This window comes from Balaenoptera borealis (assembly GCF_965194805.1).
Source record: "Balaenoptera borealis genome assembly, chromosome: 12".
NCBI lineage: Eukaryota > Metazoa > Chordata > Mammalia > Artiodactyla > Balaenopteridae > Balaenoptera > Balaenoptera borealis.
The window spans coordinates 94,032,532-94,054,331 of NC_138869.1; the positions used below are offsets into that span (position 1 = coordinate 94,032,532).

At 36.7% G+C, this 21,800-nt stretch overlaps 1 long non-coding RNA gene across 1 annotated transcript in view; it reads left to right on the forward strand.

Annotated features, from left to right (window-relative positions):
• Positions 1–19,546, forward strand: part of LOC309607659 — a 57,459-nt gene extending 37,913 nt beyond the window's left edge. The window contains exons 4-5 of the long non-coding RNA XR_014232481.1: positions 2,416–2,530; positions 6,822–19,546. This is a non-coding gene — a long non-coding RNA (uncharacterized lncRNA). The remainder of the gene's footprint in view (positions 1–2,415; positions 2,531–6,821) is intronic.
• The last annotated feature ends 2,254 nt before the right edge of the window (positions 19,547–21,800 follow it).

The following is a 21,800-nucleotide window of genomic DNA, read 5'->3' on the forward strand; positions in this document are numbered from 1 at the left end:
TGGCATTTTTGTATAAAATGGTCTATAACATAATAGATGACTGATTATCCCATCCACATTATTTGGATTCTCTTAAATGCCAGGTTTCAACATTGTGGGGGGAGACCCTCAAGAGACCTAAAATAGATTTGCGTATTTATTTTCTTCCTTCCTATCTTCAACTAGACTTAATCACAGGTGTTTCAGTCCCTGTAGTTTCAGTAATAGCATTAGCTGCCAGTGGTTCCAAACCTTAGCCATACTTTAGAATTACCCTGTGAACTTTTAAAAAATACAGTTGGCTAAGTTCCTTACCTAGAGATTTTTGTTTACTTGGTCTGTGGTATGGCCTGGACATCTATTTTTTTTTTAAACTTAATTTCGAATTATAGATTCACAGGAATTTGCAAAGATAGTACAAAGAGGTTCCATATATCCTTTACTTTGTTTCCACCATTGTTTACATTTTACATAACTATAGAACAGTTATAAAATCAGGAAATTGACATTGGTATAAAGTGTTCCTGTAATCCTGTGTCTTCTCATCACTTGCAGATTCTTATAACCACTAGCACAATCAAGACATGGAACTATTCCAACACACCAAAGATCTTCCTGGTGTAATCCCTTTTTAGTCTCCTGCCATACACACACACCATCCCTAACCTTTGGCAACCATTTGTCTGTTCTCCATCTCTATTATTTTGTCCTTTTGAGAATGTTATATAAATTGATTCATACAAACTTGTGACCTTCTGAGATTGGCTTTTTTCATTCAGCGTAATGCCCTTGAGATCCCTACAAGTTGTTGCATGTAACAATAGTTTATTCCTTTCTGTTACTGAGATGTTTTTCATCATATGGATGTACCACAGTTTAATTATTCACCTATTGTAGGACATTGTGGTTGTTTCCTTTCTTGGGAGCTGTTCTAAATAAAGCTGCTATGAACATTCATGTATAGGTTTTTCTGTGGATATGAGTTTTCATTTCTCTGGGATAAATGCCCAGGAGTGTGATTGCTGGCTCATATGGTAAGTATATGTTTAGTTTTTTAAGAAACTACCAAACTATTTTCCAGAAATGCGGTACTATTTTACTGTCCCAACGGTAATGCATGAGAGAGGCAGTTTCTCCCATCCTTGCCAGCATTTTTTATTTTAACTGTTCTGATATGTGTCCAGTGATATCTCACCATGATGTTATTAATTTGCATTTTCCTAATGACTAGTGATGTTGAACATCTTTTTATGTCTTTATTTGCCATCCACATATTCTCTTCAGTGAAATTTCTCTTCATGTTTTTTGCCCATTTTCTTATTAGATTGTTTTGTTTCTGTTGAGCTTTGAGAGTTGTTCATAAATTCTAGATATGAGTCCTTTATCAGACATACAGTTTGCAAGTAGTTTGTCCCAGTCGTTTTATACTCTTAAAAGACTCTTTTGGAGAGCAAAGTTTTTAATTTTGAGGAAGTCCAATATTTTGATTTTTTAAAACGTGTCGTGCTTTTGCTGTCGTGTCTAAGAAATTTCCACCAAGTCCTAGATCTTGAAGATTTGCTCCTATGTTTTCCTTTAAAAGTTTTACAGTTTCACATTTTACATTCAAGTCTATAATCCATTTTAAGTTAATTATTATATAAGGTGTGACATTTAAATCAAGGTGCATTTTTTGCCTGTGAATATCCAATTTGTTGAAAAAGACTATCCTTTCTCCATTAACTTGCTTTTGCACCTTTGGAAAAATCAGTTGGTAGTGTTCGTGGGGGTTTATTTCTGGCTTCTCTGTTTTGTTCTATTGATCTATTTATCCATCTTTCCATATACACCACACTGTCTTGACAACTGTGGCTATGTAATAAGCCTTGAAACTGGGTAGACTGATTCCTCCAGTATCATTTGCTTTGTACGTTTTTAAAAAGCTATTCTAGTTCCATTCCCTTTCCATACACATTTTGGAATAAACCTTGCTGGGGTTTTGATAGGAATTGTGTTAAACTGTATATCAATTTGGGAAGAATTGACATCTTTACTATGTGGAGTCTCCCAATCTAGGAACACAGTATGTCTCTCCACTTATTTAGACTTTGTTTGATTCCTTTCCTTAGCATTTTGTAGTTTCCCTACTGGTTTGCCTACTTCTTTTCACCTTGTCTTCAGTCTTTTTATGCTTATTTTTCACATAATGTGTTTTTAGTTGTACTTAGGAGAAAGAATAGGGGAAAGTACTGCTGGTGCATCTTTCTGGAAAGACCCAATGTTTTCTAAAACCACCATTGGTGATTCTAAAAAACTGCAGCCAGAGTTGAGAACCATTGAGCTATACCTCTTTGTTTTACATTGTAGATTATGAAGGGGTCTCAGTTTCTATTTCTGTTAGGTTTGTACCATTTTCAAATTATTTTAGTGTAAGTGGATTTTCATCTTTCCCAACAGAGAAAATACTTTGAAGGAGGGAATAATACCTTCTTATACTTTGGAAGGCAGCTGAGCCTGGTGGCATGGACAAGACTTCTGGAAGCAGAATATCTGTATTTTAATGAGATTTGGGGTAAGGTTCTTAGCTTTTTAAAGGCCAGTAAAATTAATTCATGGTTTTTAAGAGTAAATATATGTAAAAGTTGTACCAGAGAGCAAGACTAACAAATGATATATGTTTAAATATTAGTATTTCTTCCCATTGTCATACTCAATATAGCACTTATATAGTGATTATGCAAGCTAAATACTTGGGCTGGGTGTTTGAGCCAGAGGGCTTACCCTGGAAGTCTTTTAATCTTAGGCTCAGTAACAGCCAGAAAGGTAGTTATAGGAAAGATATCATTGTAAATATATTATAAAAATGTGGATTTTAAAAAATTGATCCAAGGCAGAAAGTATAGTAGGGTAGTGGTTTAAGTCAATAAGAAAGACTATTGACAGTGCAAAGGAGAGGTGAAAGTGATTGTAATGTGATTGAATAGGGAAGGCAGTAGAGCACAAACAGTAAGTGAAAGGCTGGAAGAAAGTTAGAGGTTAAGGGCCTGGAAATTTCATTAAGTAAAATTCTTCCTACTTCTCTTTACTTTCTCATTTTCTTTTGAGAGTTTCCTCCTTTCTTTCTTCCTTCCTCCCTCCCTCCCTCCCTCCCTCCCTCTCTCTCTCTCTCTCTCTTTCTCTCTTTCTTTCTTTCTTTCCCCCCCCCCCTCTCTCTCTTTCTTTCTTTCTTTCTTTTCCTTAAATTTTCGTGTGATGTGAGGTTCTGCCCTCTTCTTCCATTATGTACTGACCCTGGATAATGTTGTCCAATTCGAAGTAGTATGAAAAAGCTAAAAGATTCCAAATGTATGTCTTTAGCTCAAATCTCTCTCTTAAATCCAGATTCATGGATTGGGTCTCTAATTATCACTGGATATCTCCAATTAGATGTGTCGCTGGCTGTTCAATTTCAACATGCCTAAATTCTCCCTCTCATCTGTGTTCTCTATCTCATTAAACAGCATCTCCATTAATTCAGATACTCAAGCCAGAAACTCAGGCATCATCTTTTCAAGCAACAACCAGCTATTGATTTTTCCTTTAGGAATCTCTGAAAAATTGTATTGAGTACTGAGGAGAGTAATGTTGGAAGAATGCCAAAATATGTCAAATATGCCAAAATATGAGAAGAAACTGAGAACCTAACCAGTTTTAAAACTAATATTCTCTAGGACTATCTTTATACCTTATGAGGTACCTGATGGAGTTCTCTTAGCACCATCCTTAGTGTCTAGAGCAGTTATTGCCAGTATTTGGATTTTCAGTTTCATATTCTTTCTAGAACTTCATATTCTCTTATTATTATCCTTATACAGCAAGGATTTATTGTATAACACAGGGAATTATACCCAATATCTTGTAATAACCTATAATGGAATATAATCTGTCAAAAAACAAAACAAAACAAAAATGAATCACTATCACTATGCTGCACACCTGAAACTAACACAATATTGTAAATCCACTGTAACTTCAATTAAAAGAAAAAAAAAGAGAGAGACTCGGACAAGTTAGAATTTTAGTAAACACCAAAAATGCACCTCTAGCACTTATCCCATGGCTCTAGGGTGCTGATGTACACCGTTATCAGTTGCATGAATCGTCTTGGCAATTGAATGTAAAAATTCAGTATGTGTATTTCCCTTGTAGTGTTTTAAAATGTTTGGTTCTGAAGAACACCTGTTCCTCTCTCTCTGCCTCATTCGGTCTCTCTCTCTGACTCTCTGTTTTTCTCTTAAATCTAGGCAACAAGAAAGCATTCCCTCTTTTTTGTAATTTAAAAGGTTTTTAGCAGATCTAATTTATTTGAAAAGTTCTGAATACTGACTCCTGGGAAAACGGAACTCCGTAGTCTACTTATTATAGAGGCATTTATATCAAACCTAATTCCTTTATGTCCTCCTTATTAATATGCTCTCATTCACTCACCCTAGGACTGCATCTCCTATAGTCATATAGAGTATATCACAGCTGAAGGTTAGTTTTATACTGTAATGAGGAAGCCCTGTCTGTTAGATATGAACTGGGGCTACCAATCTCATAACTGACCACTTGCTAACATTAAACCAATGCTAAGAGTAAAGCAGAGTGATAGAAAGGAAATCTAATTTATTGTACATGTTAATGAAAAAAAGATATATCTGTGTGTTCATATATGTGTATATGTGTGTATTTTCTTTTTTTCCTCCACCTTGCTCCTTATCCACACACCTCCATGGAGTGTTCCATTCATTTGTCACCAGAACTAGGTCACATTTCTGTCCCTTAGATTTAGTGGGGGACTTCCAACCCATTGTGCTTGGACTAAGTAGAATGTTACCCTATAACCATGTATGAAAAAAAAAAAAAGAAAGAACTTTACAATCATTTGAAACAAAGCCAATTATTACTTTTAAAAAGCTACCTGCTTTCAATTAAGCAGGAAATTATCTAAGAAGCCACTTAATTTGCTTTGGTCTGTAGTCCCACAACTGCTTTATGCTGAGTGGAGCATGAAATTAAATATGTAACAACTATCCTAATGGTTATGTCTCAGAATCCAACATTTTAGAATCTTAGGTACTCTGAGTGGTGATAGATACAAAAACACACAAATCAAAGAACAGAACTGCATTGAGTTTGAGAAAAAACACAAAATAGTATTAATGTCCCCTCTGTGTTTTATATATTTATATATGTTATATATATATATATATATTTTAAACTAAGTTAAAAAAATCTTCTATTAATTTATACATACAGGAAGGGTAGCAGTGCCTGTATGGAAAAATCTCTCTGACTTACAATAAAATGCCACCTTTCTCCCCATGGAAATTCTTATACTAGTTTCTTGGGTCTAAATATAATATAGATTATACAACGATATATTAGAGGAAGAGGTCATAATGAATTTTCACCATTTGGTGAAGAAATGCTAATACTAATCCCTTGTTCGAGGTATCCATCTTTGTTAAGAGCCAAGACTACATACTGTTTGCAATGGAGAAACTGTTTATGTAGACATATAAGGGCACTGGTTTATGCAAGAAATGTTAGAAGCTTTACTAAAATGACACTTCAATCAGTACTTAACAATGTTGTAAATGCTAGATGGTTCTCAGAGCCTCTTATTTATTTAAAACATTTTTTACAACTTTAAAACTATTTTTATACTAGATAAATCTTTTCAAACACTAATCATATTACAAGTAAACATTTTAAAAATCTCTGTATAAATGCGGATAAAAGCATCCTTGTTCTTTTGTGGGTTGTATCCCAAACCAACCCTTTTCTTTCTTTCTCTTTTTTAAACTAAGTTAGGCTTTCTGGCAGTTTTACCAGGAAATTTTTAAAATTTACTTATTTATTATTTTTTATTTTTGGCTGTATTGGGTCTTCATTTCTGTGCGAGGGCTTTCTCTAGTTGTGGCAAGTGGGGGCCACTCTTCATAGTGGTGCGCGGGCCTCTCACTATCGCGGCCTCTCCCGTTGCAGAGCACAGGCTCCAGACATGCAGGCTCAGTAGTTGTGGCTCACGGGCCTAGTTGCTCCGCGGCATGTGAGATCTTCCCAGACCAGGGCTCGAACCCGTGTCCCCTGCATTGGCAGGCAGATTCTCAACCACTGCGCCACCAGGGAAGCCCAGGAAATTTTGACAAATAGAAAATTTGACTGGTTATCTTTATCCCCCATGTGTGAAGCAGGACAAGTTTGAGCTGAGTTGGCTTGCAAGGTAACAAAGTTACTCCGAAACTCATTTATTCGATGCTAAAGATGCCTAATATTCTAGTTTCTATCATTGAATCTCTCCATACTTGATGATATTGTTAAAAACATTTTCCTGTTTTATTAAACTAAATATTATCTATAAAAATTCTCTGAGAAAAAACCATTTATGGGGCTTTGGTATTTTTCTAGAACAAAAAGTTCTCCTGCATTTGTTCTTCAGCTTTTTTTTGATCAGAGAAAGGGCATAGACCTTAATCCCAGAATCCTTGCATCAGAATCTGTGCAACCTGGAGAGAACTGCTGAACCTCTCTGAACCAGGTTCCTATAAACTGCAACATTGTTTTATGTGTACAATGGGAATAGTAACTGTCTAACAGAATTGTGAGGATTGCTTGGGATGAGGTAAGAAAAGCACCCCTTAAAGTGACTGACACACAGTAGGGCCTCATTATCAAGATTTAAGTGGTTCCAATTAATTGGTGGATCATCTCAGCTTTTTTTTTCTAGCTTCTGTTCTGCTCTGGCAGGTCTTGTGACAAATGCTTCATGTCTGTTATTTCATTTACTCCCCACAACAGCCTAATGAGCTCAGTCTTATTATTATCCCATTTTACAGCTGAGGAAGTCAGAACACAGAGACTGATGATAGCTTATGCACCATTTCAGACAGACAGAAACAGGTAAGGGTGACATTTGGAGTTCAAGAGGCCGTTTTGCCTGAAACTCAGCCAAAAGTTTTCCCTGCTAGTAGGACCTATGTGCCTTACTATCAGCCTGCAAAACATTCCTCCACTTTGATCATGCCTCTTTTGACGTGGAATATTAGTGACCGAGTAAAGGATAATGATGGTTCTAACACTACTCTGTTGGGCTTGAAGTGGACAGAGTTCAGCATATGGAATTTGTTCTCAGCAAAGCCACATCTTTGCTACAATGAAAGATATTACAGAACAGTCCAATTGCATTTATTAGACAGCACTGAAATGCAAATGTAAAGATAAAAATAAGTGCCTTTCTATAGCTGGGGGTGTGATTTATTTATACACAAGGGGGTTTAATTTTCCAGTTAATGAGTGGGGTCTCATGCACATGATGCCCATTAGTGCTAATGAATGATGTGTGTGTGGTGTAATCGATTGTTGTGCTAAACGCAAGGTGCTCCCTGCCAGGAAGTAGATCTGTATATTATAATTTGTACGTGTGATATCACACCTATGAAGTCAAGAAAATGAATTAATTAAATTCACAAATGTTTGGTAGAGGGACAATTTCAAGAGTTAACCAATTCTTTAAGAAATACTTAGGGGATAATGCTTTACTAGGAAGTACTTGGGCAATATTTTAAAATTCTCAACGTGGAGGAAAGATAATTGAAAGGAGTGAATCTAAAGAGAGGACATAAAATAATATTCAGAACCCTGCAATTCACAAGTCAAAATTGGTCGGATTTAGATTAGAGATGTCATTTGGTCTTAAGGATGTGGGACTAGCCTTTACCTATCTAAATAATCACTCCTGAGAGCCTGATATTTCTTTTCTTGGGAAGTTGCATGGAAAATAGAGCTAGAAAATGAAAATGTATTTGGTTTCAGGGAGCAGTAACCAATGCTCAGCTGGTAAAATGTACCAGATTTTCAAAATAAATGACCCAAATCTTAGGGTTTTGTCCATCTACATGACATGCCTTCTGACTGAGGGTCACAGGGAACCAAAAACGTTTTTCTCTCTAGCGATTCCTAGTGTCCTGCGGCTGCCATGCCACAAAGAAAAGAGAAAAAAAGAGAAACAAATGAGAACAGCAGCAGCAAGCTATGTTCTTGTGTGATTTCTGTATAAGTTTTCTTTCTCTCTTTACTTCCTATTGGACACACACACACACACACACACACACACACTCACATACTCCTTTTCTCCAACTTAGCAGGTGTGAAGGGTAATCAGCATGTGTGTATGCTTGTTGAACACATATCAAAAAGCAAACTCAACTTGAAGGGAAGGAAAGGAGAAAATACAACGACTTAAGCTCTGCATTTCTGGAAGAAAATTAAAATTACAATTCTGGTGCCAGCTTCTCAATTTTATTTGAATTTATTCCCTGCCTGTGTTTGAATGCTGGCCTTTTCGTACTTAGCAAAGTCTAAGCATGCAGTGAATGAGCAAAAAAAGATCATGAAAGGGACTTCTCTTGGGAAGTCACAAAAACAAAACATTATTATAGAAATACTAGAATGATCATCAGCACATTTTTCTTATCTAACATTCTATGGTTAGAGAAACCCAGATTCAGCTCTCTGGTTTGCTACATTATGCTCTATTATGACTCACTTTCTTATTTGTCAAATGGGTATAAGAATATGTCTTTGCAATTAACAGGAATGTTATATAAGGTGAATGAGATATCATAATGTTTAAAACACAATACACTTTTTTAAACAAAGAGAAGTGTTATGAAGTATCATTAATCGACACTGTTAAAATGATGGTACAAACCATAAAAAGAATATCTTGTTCATAAGACCCTATGAGGTAATGTTCTAGAGCACTTAGCTAATTCTCTAATTATACTGGCTGCTAGGAGCCTAGCATAGTCAGTGCTCAAAAGTATATCTTGAATGAGTGGAAGAACTAATGAATAAAAGGGTGACTGTTTCAATTTTCACTTAGGGATTAAATAATTAAAGGCCATGGAAAAGGGGTGGCAAATATGTAGTATGTGTACCACTTGTCCAATCTCCTTTACTAATTTTATTGCTGCTACCGAAGGTAACTTTAGAATCTTTCTCAATGCAGGACCCCAAGATATCCCTATCAATCAACTGGAGTTCATTTGAAAGAAAGTGTATTTGCAATCCTGAAATATTTAGAGAGATTAATAAGCAAAAGGGCAGGGTTAGTAATGGGCATGACGCTTACCTGGGGCCTGTTAACCCTGGATGATCAAGAGTATTTATGTTCAAACATACCAGGGCACAGAAGAGTCAATAGAAACAAATTTTTCTCAAAAGAGATGTCACTTTTGTGATGGAATATGACCATGTGTAATCTAGTGTGTGACAAGTAGAGAAAGTATGTTGATATGGAGATGATTCAACATAGAAATTGTCTGTAATTTACTAAGCAATATTATTGTTGTTGTTATTGTTGTTAGTAGAAAGGGAGGGAATGAGGAAAGAAGGAAAAGAAATTTCTCACTTTTTCTGGCTGTGTGTGAGTTCAAAGCAAGGATAGGCTTAAAATGAAGCTTTTTTGATTTCAAAGTATTCAGTTAGGTTTATTTATTTATCTACCAAAAATCTGGGTTTATATATAATTTGTGAGTTCTGTGTGTACCCCCAAAATAAAGATGTGCAATTGGTATGGGACCTACAAAGATGGATAAGATTGGGTCCCTGTCCTCGAGGGACCCCAAGTCTAGTGGGGAAAGTGGAAGGTAAACAAATAATCACAGTTTACTAGATGTGCTACGGGCATCTATTCCAGGTACCTAGTGAATGTATCAACTGCTGGACTATAATGCCTCTCTCTCCTGCACGCCAGTAGGGACTGCTTCATGTTAAAATATGCATTTTAATGAAAGAAATCTATTTGTTATTCAATTGTTTAAAAAGATTGTACCAGTCATATTGCTTTATATGTACAATGTATGAAAAATATTTTTTGTAGAATTTATGCCTGAAATTAATTCACACCGTGCATTATCAGCAGTTCATTTAACCATAAATATTTCAATGCTATAATGATGGCTTAAAAAAAAACAAACAGGTTTTAGGCTTGTTTCAAAACTAAACCAAAGTTTCATTCACTCCCTCAACATGTAATTACTGAGTCCTTGCTGTGGCCCAAACACTGTTAGATTCTTTGATGGATGTATTTATAGTCTAGTAGATGAAATAAAATCTGTACCTGGCAACATTACTGCAGGGAAGAAAGTAGGATGTACCATAAAGGACTCACAAATTGCTAGAGATTGTTTTTTCCTCCCCAAATTCATATGTTGAAAACCTAATACCTAAGCGATAGTACAGGAGGTGGGGCCTTTGGGAGATGATTAGGTCAAGAGAGTGGAGCCTCCTGAATGGGATTAATGCCCTTATAAAGGAAGCCCCAGAGAGCTCCCTCACCCCTCCCACCAAGTGAGGACACAGCAAGAAGTCAGCAACCTGCAACTCAGAAGAGGGTCTTGACCTGAACCCAACCATGTGAGCACCCTGATCTTGGACTTCCAGCTTCCAGAACAGTGAGAAATAAATTTCTGTTGTTTATAAACCACGCAGTCTGTGGCATTTTTGTTATAGCAGCCCAAATGTCTACGACACAAATAAATACTTCTAAAGTTAAAGGTAGGGGAAATTTCTTCTATCCTTGTGGAATTAGGGTGTGGATTAGAGATAGTTTATAATAATAGCACGTAGGTTAGGGCTTTAAGTAAAGTATATACAATCTGTCTAATTATCCACACACACACAAAATATTTTTTTATAGACGTGTAGTATACACGCAGAAGTGTAGTGTATGGCTTGAAATGTTTTCACAAAGCATACACAACCCTATAATCAGCATTCAGATCAGAAACTAGACCATTATCATCTGGTGTATGATACATCCTGAGGGGTTTTTTTGTTTTTGTTTTTAAATAAAGTGTGAGGTAGGAGTTGATTTTTTTTTTTTTTTTTTTTTGCATATGGTGAGTCAATTTCAGTACCATTTGTTGAAAATATTTTCCTTTTCCCATTGAATTCTCTTGGCATATTTGCCAAAATCAATTGACTATATAGGTGTGGGTCTATTTCTACATTCTCTTCTGTTCTTAATGGTGCCCTTTGATGAATAGAAATTCTTAAATTTAATATATATATCTCTATACAAATGTAAAAATGTACATACTTTTACAGTTAGTGCTTATTGTATCCTACTTACAAAATTTTTGCCTACTCCAAGGTCATGAAGATATTCTCATGTGTTTTCTTCTAAAAGCTTTATTGTTTTACCTTTCACGTTTAGATCTACAGTCCCTCTGGGACAGATTTTTGTGTGTGTATAATATGAGGTAAGAATAAAGATTTACTTTTTTCCATGGCTATCCAATTGACCCAGAACCATTTGTAGAAAATTCTATCATTTCCCCAGTGCATTGCAGTGAGTGGCCCCTTTGTCCTAAATCAAGTGACCTCATATGTATGTTTCAGTTTCTGAATTCTATTCTGTTCTCTTGATATTTATGGCAATCTATACTGTCTTAATATATCTTTATAATAAGTCTTGATATCTAGGATGTAAATTATCCAGCTTTTTGTTGTGGTTCAGGATTGTTTTTGTGATTTTTGCCTTTTTGCCAAAATTCATTTGTCAATTTATATATATATATATATGGGTCTGCTAGGGATTTAAGTAGGATTGTATTCACCTATCACTAAATTTGGGGAGTATTGTTAGCATTACAGTATTGAGCCTTTCAATTTATGAACATGGTATAACTTTCCATTCATTTACATCTTTTAACATAGTTCTAGTAATTCTGTTGTTTTCAATGCAGAGGTCTTGTAAATTTTGTGTTTTTTTAGGTTTATACCTAGGTATTGGATTCTTTAAACATTTGTGATAATGTTTTCATGTGTCAACTTGACTAGAGTCCACTAGACTAGTCCTTCCTACACTGGACTAGTGATTCAATCAAACACCAATGCTGTGAAGGTATTTTGTGTATGTACTTAGCCATTGCAGTCGCTGGACCTTGAGGGAGGGAGATTACCTGGATAATCTGGGTGGGCCCGACTGTATCAGTTGAAAGGACTTAAAGGCAGGACTGACTGAGGTTTCCCTTTCAGAGAGAAGAAATTCTGCTCCTGGATGACAGCGTTGGCTTGTGCCCATGGAGTTTCATTCTATTCATGATGCTTCGGCCCTGATGGCCTGGCCTATGGATTTCTGGCTTGCTGATTTAGTCCTCACAAATGTAAATCAATTTTCTGTAATAAATTATCTATCTATCTATCTATCATCTATAATCTACCTGTCTGCTTATCTATCATCTATCTCCCACTGGTTCTTCTTCTCTAATTGAACACTGACTGATACAGATTTTGATACTAGAAGTGGTTCCAGAAGAACAGGAGCTTGAGTTCTCTGAATTGGTACGAGGCAGTCCATGGAATGACATAGCAAAAGAATTACTCAAATTATTGCCATTGTATGTCCCTGATCATACACCACTACCTCAGAAAGATTAAAATACTTTATTCAAGGTCACTAGATACTGAGGAGCAGAGGTGCTCTAAGACCAATGTCTTAACAGCGATGCTATGCTGCCTCCCCATAAAACACTGGGATTTAATTAGATATAAATTAAAGCTTTAATATTCATACTCTGTATGATGCTAAGTGTCTAAGCATCTTCTAAATGACTTTCCCCCCATTTTTGTGTTGTTGGGAAGAATATACGGTTTGGGGGATGTTGGATATGAGGAAAAATAGAGTGGGATGGTCCAGCATTTTCTGATAGGTTTGGAATAATTTGTTCTATTCAAATCCTCATCTACTCATTTCTCAGTGGCTCAATTTCATTCTTTTGATGTCAAAGACCATATTACTTTGCTCATATTCAGAAGCCAAAGAGATTTAAAAGCCAAAGAGAATACATTTAAAAACAATTTGCTTGTTGTTTACAACCGCCTAGTATTTATGAGTCTTCTCTTCTTGGAAGTGAGGATGAGCTCTGGTGGCTCTAATGGACTTGATTTCCTTGGTCAGCACGGCCAGAACATTTTCGCAGAGGTCTGCAGGCATAATACCTGCTGCATTTTAATGTTTATAGAGACTGAAGGAATGTGTGAGCTGAATGCACCCGTGGCGAACCTTCAGTCCTAATCTCTAAGGGAACCAAGAACTGAATGACGTCTCTGCCACCTCTGAGCAAACACATCCAGAGCAGACCTGGGAGGGATCAGGGCCAGACAAGCTGAGCACAGAGCTTGGTCCCCTGGAGAAATGTTTGGTCTTTCTAATCCTAAAGTATGGGGTCTAATGGAGTATGGAGAATCCGTTAGGAAAAGAACAGTCTAAAGAAAAAAGAGGGAGCAAGGAATGGCAAAACTGGGTTCCACACTCCAACGAAATTTAAAGAAAAAAATGTATGGGAGTAGAGAAAACACCCAAAGTTGCAGCCCGGAGGGACCAGGGAGAGAGACAGCAGTGCCCATTCTGCTTTTCGATATTGCAACAGAAACATTTCTGGCTCTTTCTATATGCCTCAGATATAATAAACTGGAGGTATTCTCTTGGGAGAAACATTTAATTAATTAGGGTACATTTTTTGCTGATCTAGGAATTTCCAGAAGGCTGTGAGAGTATTTGTATTTTCATATCTCCCACAAATCTAGTGAGATGGAGTTGTCTTTCCCATTTTCCAGACAAGCTGAGTCCAGTGACTTGTCTAAGAGCCTCAAGTAGCCTGAGAGAAACATCTCTTGACTATTTCTCAAGTAGGGACTTGAGGGAATCATGAGCACTTATATTTCCAAAATACAGTTTTGTGCGTCTTTTCGTTTTTCTGATTATCAAATAGTATTTTGAGGTAGGCAAGGCAAGGGTTATGATGGAAAATGTGCCTGGCTGAAGAAACCAAGGCTCAGAGAGTTGGAAGACACCAATTTTCAACCTTGGAAGCCAGAGACCTTGGGCCACATCCATCCCACTCCCCACGCAGCACAGAACTACTTAAACATTGGGACTTTCACCTCTTTGCCTTTACCAGCCCCTCTCCCTGAAATATCCACTTTTAACTCCAACTCCTGAGCTAGATGTGGCTTCACCAGGAGCCTGGAGGGGGATCCTCCACCCTATAACCATCGGGCTTTTGGGAGAAGGCTCAAGGCTCAAGGTCACTGCAGCTGGAGCTGAACCTGGGCTGGTGCCTGTGTGGCTCACGTCCACCTGGAGCTGCTGGACGAGGAGCCTGCAGGACGTCCACCAACTCAGAAAAAGTGACTCTCCTTCCAGGGGGCAGGGAAAAAAACTATTTTGTGAATAGTAATGTAAGAACAAATCTGACTCCATATTGGATCTATTCCTTTTCCTTTAACCTTTGTGCTTTGTTGCGCAGGCTTGGGCATGTTGGCTCTGCACCTTTTGTAAAAGAATGTTGCCTATAGCCTGAAATATACGGGATAGCCTATTCTCAGGGCTCTGACCTTTAAGAGTCCATGCATACAGAGATAAAGATCACCAGAACAGAGAATAACATTTGTCTTGTTGGAGATTTACAGGAACATCGTGACCTGACCTACATGGACAGCTGCAAGATCAAAGGATTCTGACACCAAGAAATTTGCAACAACTAACCACGCCCTCCCTCACCGTGCCTTTATAAATGCTTTGCTGAAATTCTTCGGAGAGTTGGGGTGTTTTGGGCAGGAGCCACTTTTCTCCTTGCATGGCCCTGCAGTAAACCTTTCTCTGCTCCAAACTCCGATGTTTGGCTTCACTGTGCGTCATCGGGCACATGAACTTGCGTTCAGTAACAGTAAGCCCTTGATAGGCTTACCGTGCCCTACAGATTCACCAGGTGAAAGTAATCCAGCCGTACTTGCCTTTGAGAGGTCCTCTGTTTTCTTCGTTAACAGAACCATCTGCTGACCAGTCTGAGGTTAAATGAAACATCCGCTTTGCTTTCCTCTACCAATGGGCTACAGAGAGGTAATAATAATGGTTGTCATTGATTGAGTGCTTCCTAGGCTAGGAGGTGATTTACTTATATTGCTTCATTAAGACCTTTGAGGTTATTTCAAAATTACAGAAGGGGAAAACGAGACTAGGCAAGGTAAATGGAGGTGCCTGAAGTTATCTACTTAGTAATGAGCCAGAGCAGGGCCTGGGCATGCCACGTAGAAGTCTGATGCTTCTTAATTCCATTTACTTTGAGCCAGGGCAGGAAGGAAGGTCATTTAATACGGTACTTGGAACTGGTTTTGCCCCACTGAAGGCGCCGCGATTGAACTTTCTCAGGGAACGAGCCCGGTCCTGCTTGCCTTCTATTAATTACCTGTGCAGACAGCCTTGCACTTTAATATTGCCTCACACCTGAGACTCTCCTAAGGTTATTAGACTGCATCCTAAGGTGAGGAAAATTCTTTCTGAGCATTAGTGCTTAACGGTCTTCAGCTCAAAGCAACTGAACCACTCACAGTGTTCTGTTCTGGGACCCAGGAAAATAAAGATAAATTAGAACTGGCCCTTATTCTCCAGGAGCTTTTAGATTTGGAGGAAACATCACCTTCAAATGAAGCAAATAGACATCCTAGATAGACACTAATATGTGACAATAAATAGAATAATAATGCAAATAATAGAGAATCGTAAATAATGGGACAAAATGTACAGTATAATGCAGAGCAATGATCAGTAGAAAAATGTCAGGTAGGATTAGAATAGTACCAAGGAATATTTGGTAAGTGTATTTCCTCTGATATTAATGGTAACTTTGTCTGAAAGAGATAATTTGTTCCACAAGAGGCACCTTAAAAAAGTGTTCACATTGTCACTTAATTTAAATATTTTCGATAATGGATTTAGGAAGAGGTGGTCAAGAAAAGCCAATCATACAATTTAATGTTTCTGGGTAAAGTCAGATATAAAGTATTGTTTCTGAGTCTAAGTACTTCATAAACGAATACAAAACATTAATTCTTAGGATAGTTATTGGTATGTACTAGGAATTCACCAAATGTTCGATGTTATTGCTATTATCTCTTCGATGAAGCAATGGCTTGTGTTTTAGTTAGTGGTTCAAATGAATGTTATATAATGCATAATGTTTGGTGATTGAGTTTGATTTCACACAGGATATTGTTAATTGCAAAAAATTTTTACTTTTTCCATTTTGTATTTTTGTCAGCAAAAGTAGAGTATTTTGGGAGAAATGCATAACTTTGTAGCTCGGCTCAAAAACTATACCCCTTCAGGTATTTACTGGTAGTTACTTCACAAATCCATACATTTTTAAAAGAACAGATATCCTTTTAAGTAATTCAAAAATGTTTTCTAGGTACTTGTTTATATTCAAAGTCTGTTATCTTGCATGAACATTCCCCAAAGCATGCACCAGGCATTTTTCTCATATTTTGAGTTGTCAGTATGAAATGTACTTAAAATTTCCCACAGCATCAATTTTCTTTGTAAGTTTTTCAACACATTTCGTATGCTTTGATAACAGATAATGTCTTGTTCTGCAATTACTTTCAAGAAAATGACTTCTATAGTTTTGTACCTTTAACTCATATTAAAACTACGCTAATAAGCTGGTTGTCACAGGGAACTATCTTTGTGTCAAACTGAATGTAGCATTTGAAGAAGCCAATTACAATGAGAAAGGTTCCATACCTGAGCAATACTGATATTCAGTTGTGGAATTACCTGCCCAGGTAGTATTCCCAGCCATTGTTGTCTTGATGAAATGATTTGCATTTTGTGGAAGCTGAGCTATTCAGACCATTACATGCACGGTGAGGAAACATTTTTGAAAAGTTCTTCAATAATAAGAAAAACATGAACTAAACAGGTAGATGTAATAGAGTGGAACAAATTACCTATCATGATAAATTTGCTAGCAGTCCCTTCCTTGGAAAGGTATTTGTATATGTTATTTGCATTCCTTTCTGTACACTTAAAGGCCATATTATGAAAGTAGTACATTCTCATACAAATTTGGAAATTGTTGAAAATAATTAAAAAAAGAATCACCAACCCATTAATGGACAATCCCTGTCAACATTTTTATGTATGTCTTTTGATTTCCTGTGCATATTAAAAAATCATTGTGGTATGTATGTATTGTTTTTAATCCTTTTGTCTGGCTTTTCTAGAATTTCATCTAAAGGGAATATGTAGTCTTTTGTGTCTGGCTTCTCTCACTTAACATAAGCCTCTTGAGAACATCTATGCTATTGCTGAACAATATTTCATTGTAAGGATATACCACTAATAGTTTATCCCTTCGTCAGTTGATGGGTATTTGAGTTCTTTCCAGTTTTTGACAATTATTAATATGAATAAAGCAGCTCTGAACTTGAGTACAACTCTTTGTATGGTCACATTTTCATTTCTCTTGGATAAGTACTTAGGAGTGGAATTGCTGGGCCATATTGTATGTGTGTATTTGAATTGATAAAAAAACTGCCAATTTATTTTCCAAAGTGGCAGTTCTATTCTGCATCTCCACAAGCCATGCATAAGAATCTAGTTGCTCGACATCTTCACCAACACTTGGCATCTTCTGTTTTTAGAAATTTTTCTTTCTTTTAGCCATTCTAGTGCGTATCTAGTGGTTTTAATGAACATTTTTCTAATGACTATTGATGTTGAAAATTTTCATGTGCTTATTGGTCTTCTTTGTGTCTTCTTTAATATCTTTTGCCTTTTTTATTGGATTGTTTGCTTTTCTTATGGAGTTATAAGAATTTTTAATATACTCTGAATACAAGTCCTTTATCAGATATATGTTCTGCAAGTATTTTCTCACAATCTGCAGCCAACCTTTTCATTTTCTTAACAATACCTTTTGAACAGCAAATTTAGCAAATATTTTCAGTTTTGATGAAGTCTTTTCTATCAAGTTTTTCATTTGAGTCCCAGTTTAAAAATATTTGCCTAACCTAAAGTCAGTAAGATTTTCTTCTATATTTTGTTCTAGAAGTTGGATAATTTTAGGTTTTATATTTGAATGTATAATCCATTTTTGAAATAATTTTTCGATGTGACGTGAGTCAAGTTTTACCTTTTTGCATATGGATATCCAATTTTTTCTTACACCAGTATTGACAAACAAACAAACAAAAAACCAAATGGCTATAGACATGTGAGTCTCTTTGTGGATTCTTTATTGCATCCGTTTAATTTTCTACGTTGACACCATAGTACACTTTCTTACTGTAGCTTTTTTTTTTTTTAAACATCTTTATTGAAGTATAATTGCTTTACAATGGTGTGTTAGTTTCTGCTTTGTAACAAAGTGAATCAGTTATACATATACATATGTTCCCATATCTCTTCCCTCTTGCATCTCCCTCCCTCCCACCCTCCCTATCCCACCCCTCTAGGTGGTCACAAATCACCGAGCTGATCTCCCTGTGCTATGCGGCTGCTTCCCACTAGCTATCTATTTTACATTTGGTAGTGTATATATGTCCATGACACTCTCTCACCCTGTCACATCTCACCCCTCCCCCTCCCCATACCCTCAAGTCCATTCTCTAGTAGGTCTGTGTCTTTATTCCCGTCTTGCCACTAGGTTCTTCATGACCTTTTTTTTTTTTTCCTTAGATTCCATATATACGTGTTAGCATACTGTATTTGTTTTTCTCTTTCTGACTTAATTCACTCTGTATGACAGACTCTAACTCCATCCACCTCACTACAAATACCTCCATTTCATTTCTTTTTATGGCTGAGTAATATTCCATTGTATATATGTGCCACATCTTCTTTATCCATTCATCCAATGATGGACACTTAGGTTGCTTCCATGTCCTGGCTATTGTAAATAGAGCTGCAATGAACATTTTGGTACATGACTCTTTTTGAATTATGGTTTTCTCAGGGTATATGCCCAGTAGTGGGATTGCTGGGTCATATGGTAGTTCTATTTTTAGTTTTTTAAGGAACCTCCATACTGTTCTCCATAGTGGCTGTATCAATTTACATTCCCACCAACAGTGCAAGAGTGTTCCCTTTTCTCCACACCCTCTCCAGCATTTATTGTTTCTAGATTTTTTGATGATGGCCATTCTGACCGGTGTGAGATGATACCTCATTGTAGTTTTGATTTGCATTTCTCTAATGATTAATGATGTTGAGCATTCTTTCATGTGTCTGTTGGCCATCTGTATATCTTCTTTGGAGAAATGTCTATTTAGGTCTTCTGCCCATTTTTGGATTGGGTTGTTTGTTTTTTGTTATTGAGCTGCATGAGCTGCTTGTAAATCTTGGAGATTAATCCTGTGTCAGTTGCTTCATTTGCAAATATTTTCTCCCATTCTGAGGGTTGTCTTTTGGTCTTGTTTATGGTTTCCTTTGCTGTGCAAAAGCTTTTAAGTTTCATTAGGTCCCATTTGTTTATTTGTGTTTTTATTTCCATTTCTCTAGGGGGTGGGTCAAAAAGGATCTTGCTGTGATTTATGTCATAGAGTGTTCTGCCTATGTTTTGCTCTAAGAGTTTGATAGTGTCTGGCCTTACACTTAGGTCTTTAATCCATTTTGAGTTTATTTTTGTGTATGGTGTTAGGGAGTGTTCTAATTTCATACTTTTACATGTACCTGTCCAGTTTTCCCAGCACCACTTATCGAAGAGGCTGTCTTTTCTCCACTGTATAAGCTTGCCTCCTTTTTCGAAGGTAAGGTGACCATATGTGCGTGGGTTTATCTCTGGGCTTTCTATCCTGTTCCATTGATCTATATTTCTGTTTTTGTGCCAGTACCAAACTGTCTTGATTACTGTAGCTTTGTAATATAGTCTGAAGTCAGGGAGCCTGATTCCTCCAGCTCCATTTTTCGTTCTCAAGATTGCTTTGGCTATTCGGGGTCTTTTGTGTCTCCATACAAATTGTGAAATTTTTTGTTCTAGTTCTGTGAAAAATGCCAGTGGTAGTTTGATAGGGATTGCATTGAAACTGTAGATTGCTTTGGGTAGTAGAGTCATTTTCATAATGTTGATTGTTCCAATCCAAGAACATGGTATATCTCTCCATCTATTTGTATCATCTTTAATTTCTTTCATCAGTGTCCTATAATTTTCTGCATACAGGTCTTTTGTCTCCTTAGGTAGGTTTATTCCTAGGTATTTTATTCTTTTTGTTGCAATGGTAAACGGGAGTGTTTTCTTAATTTCACTTTCAGATTTTTCATCATTAGTATATAGGAATGCAAGACATTTCTGTGCATTAATTTTGTATCCTGCTACTTTACCAAATTCATTGATTAGCTCTAGGAGTTTTCTGGTAGCATCTTTAGGATTTTCTATGTATAGTATCATGTCATCTGCAGACAGTGACAGCTTTACTTCTTCTTTTCGATTTGGATTCCTTTTATTTCTTTTTCTTCTCTGATTGCTGTGGCTAACACTTCCAAAACTATGTTGAATAATAGTGGTGAGAGTGGGCAACCTTGTCTTGTTCCTGATCTTAGTGGAAATGGTTTCAGTTTTTCACCATTGAGGACAATGTTGGCTGTGGGTTTGTCATATATGGCCTTTATTATGTTGAGGAAAGTTCCCTCTATGCCTACTTTCTGCAGGGCTTTTATCATAAATGGGTGTTGAATTTTGTCGAAAGCTTTCTCTGCATCTATTGAGATGATCATATGGTTTTCCCCCTTCAATTTTTTAATATGATGTATCACATTGATTGATTTGCGTATATTGAAGAATCCTTGCATTCCTGGAATAAACCCCACTTGATCATGGTGTATAATCCTTTTAATGTGCTGTTGGATTCTGTTTGCTAGTATTTTGTTGAGGATTTTTGCATCTATGTTCATCAGTGATATTGGCCTGTAGTTTTCTTTCTTTGTGATATCTTTGTCTGGTTTTGGTATCAGGGTGATGGTGGCCTCGTAGAATGAGTTTGGGACTGTTCCTCCCTCTGCTATATTTTGGAAGAGTTTGAGAAGGATAGGTGTTAGCTCTTCTCTAAATGTTTGATAGAATTCGCCTCTGAAGACATCTGGTCCTGGGCTTTTGTTTGTTGGAAGATTTTTAATCACAGTTTCAATTTCAGTGCTTGTGATTGGTCTGTTCATATTTTCTATTTCTTCCTGGTTCAGTCTCGGCAGGTTGTGCATTTCTAAGAATCTGTCCATTTCTTCCACGTTGTCCATTTTATTGGCATAGAGTTGCTTGTAGTAATCTCTCATGATCCTTTGCATTTCTGCAGTGTCAGTGGTTACTTCTCCTTTTTCATTTCTAATTCTATTGATTTGAGTCTTCTCCCTTTTTCTCTTGATGAGTCTGGCTAATGGTTTATCAATTTTGTTTATCTTCTCGAAGAACCAGCTTTTAGTTTCATTGATTTTTGCTATTGTTTCCTTCATTTCTTTTCATTTATTTCTGATCTGATCTTTATGATTTCTTTCCTTCTGCTAGCTTTGGGGTTTTTTTGCTCTTCTTTCTCTGATTGCTTTAGGTGCAAGGTTGGGTTGTTTATTCGAGATGTTTCCTGTTTCTTGATGTAGGCTTGTATTGCTATAAACTTCCCTCTTAGAACTGCTTTTGCTGCATCCCGTAGGTTTTGGGTCGTTGTGTCTCCATTGTCATCATTTGTTTCTAGGTATTTTTTGATTTCCCCTTTGATTTCTTCAGTGATCACTTCGTTATTAAGTAGTGTATTGTGTAGCCTCCATGTGTTTGTATTTTTTACAGATCTTTTCATGTAATTGATATCTAGTCTCATAGTGTTGTGGTCGGAAAAGATACTTGATACGATTTCAATTTTCTTAAATTTACCAAGGCTTGATTTGTGACCCAAGATATGATCTATCCTGGAGAATGTTCCATGAGCACTTGAGAAAAATGTGTATTCTGTTGTTTTTGGGTGGAATGTCCTATAAATAT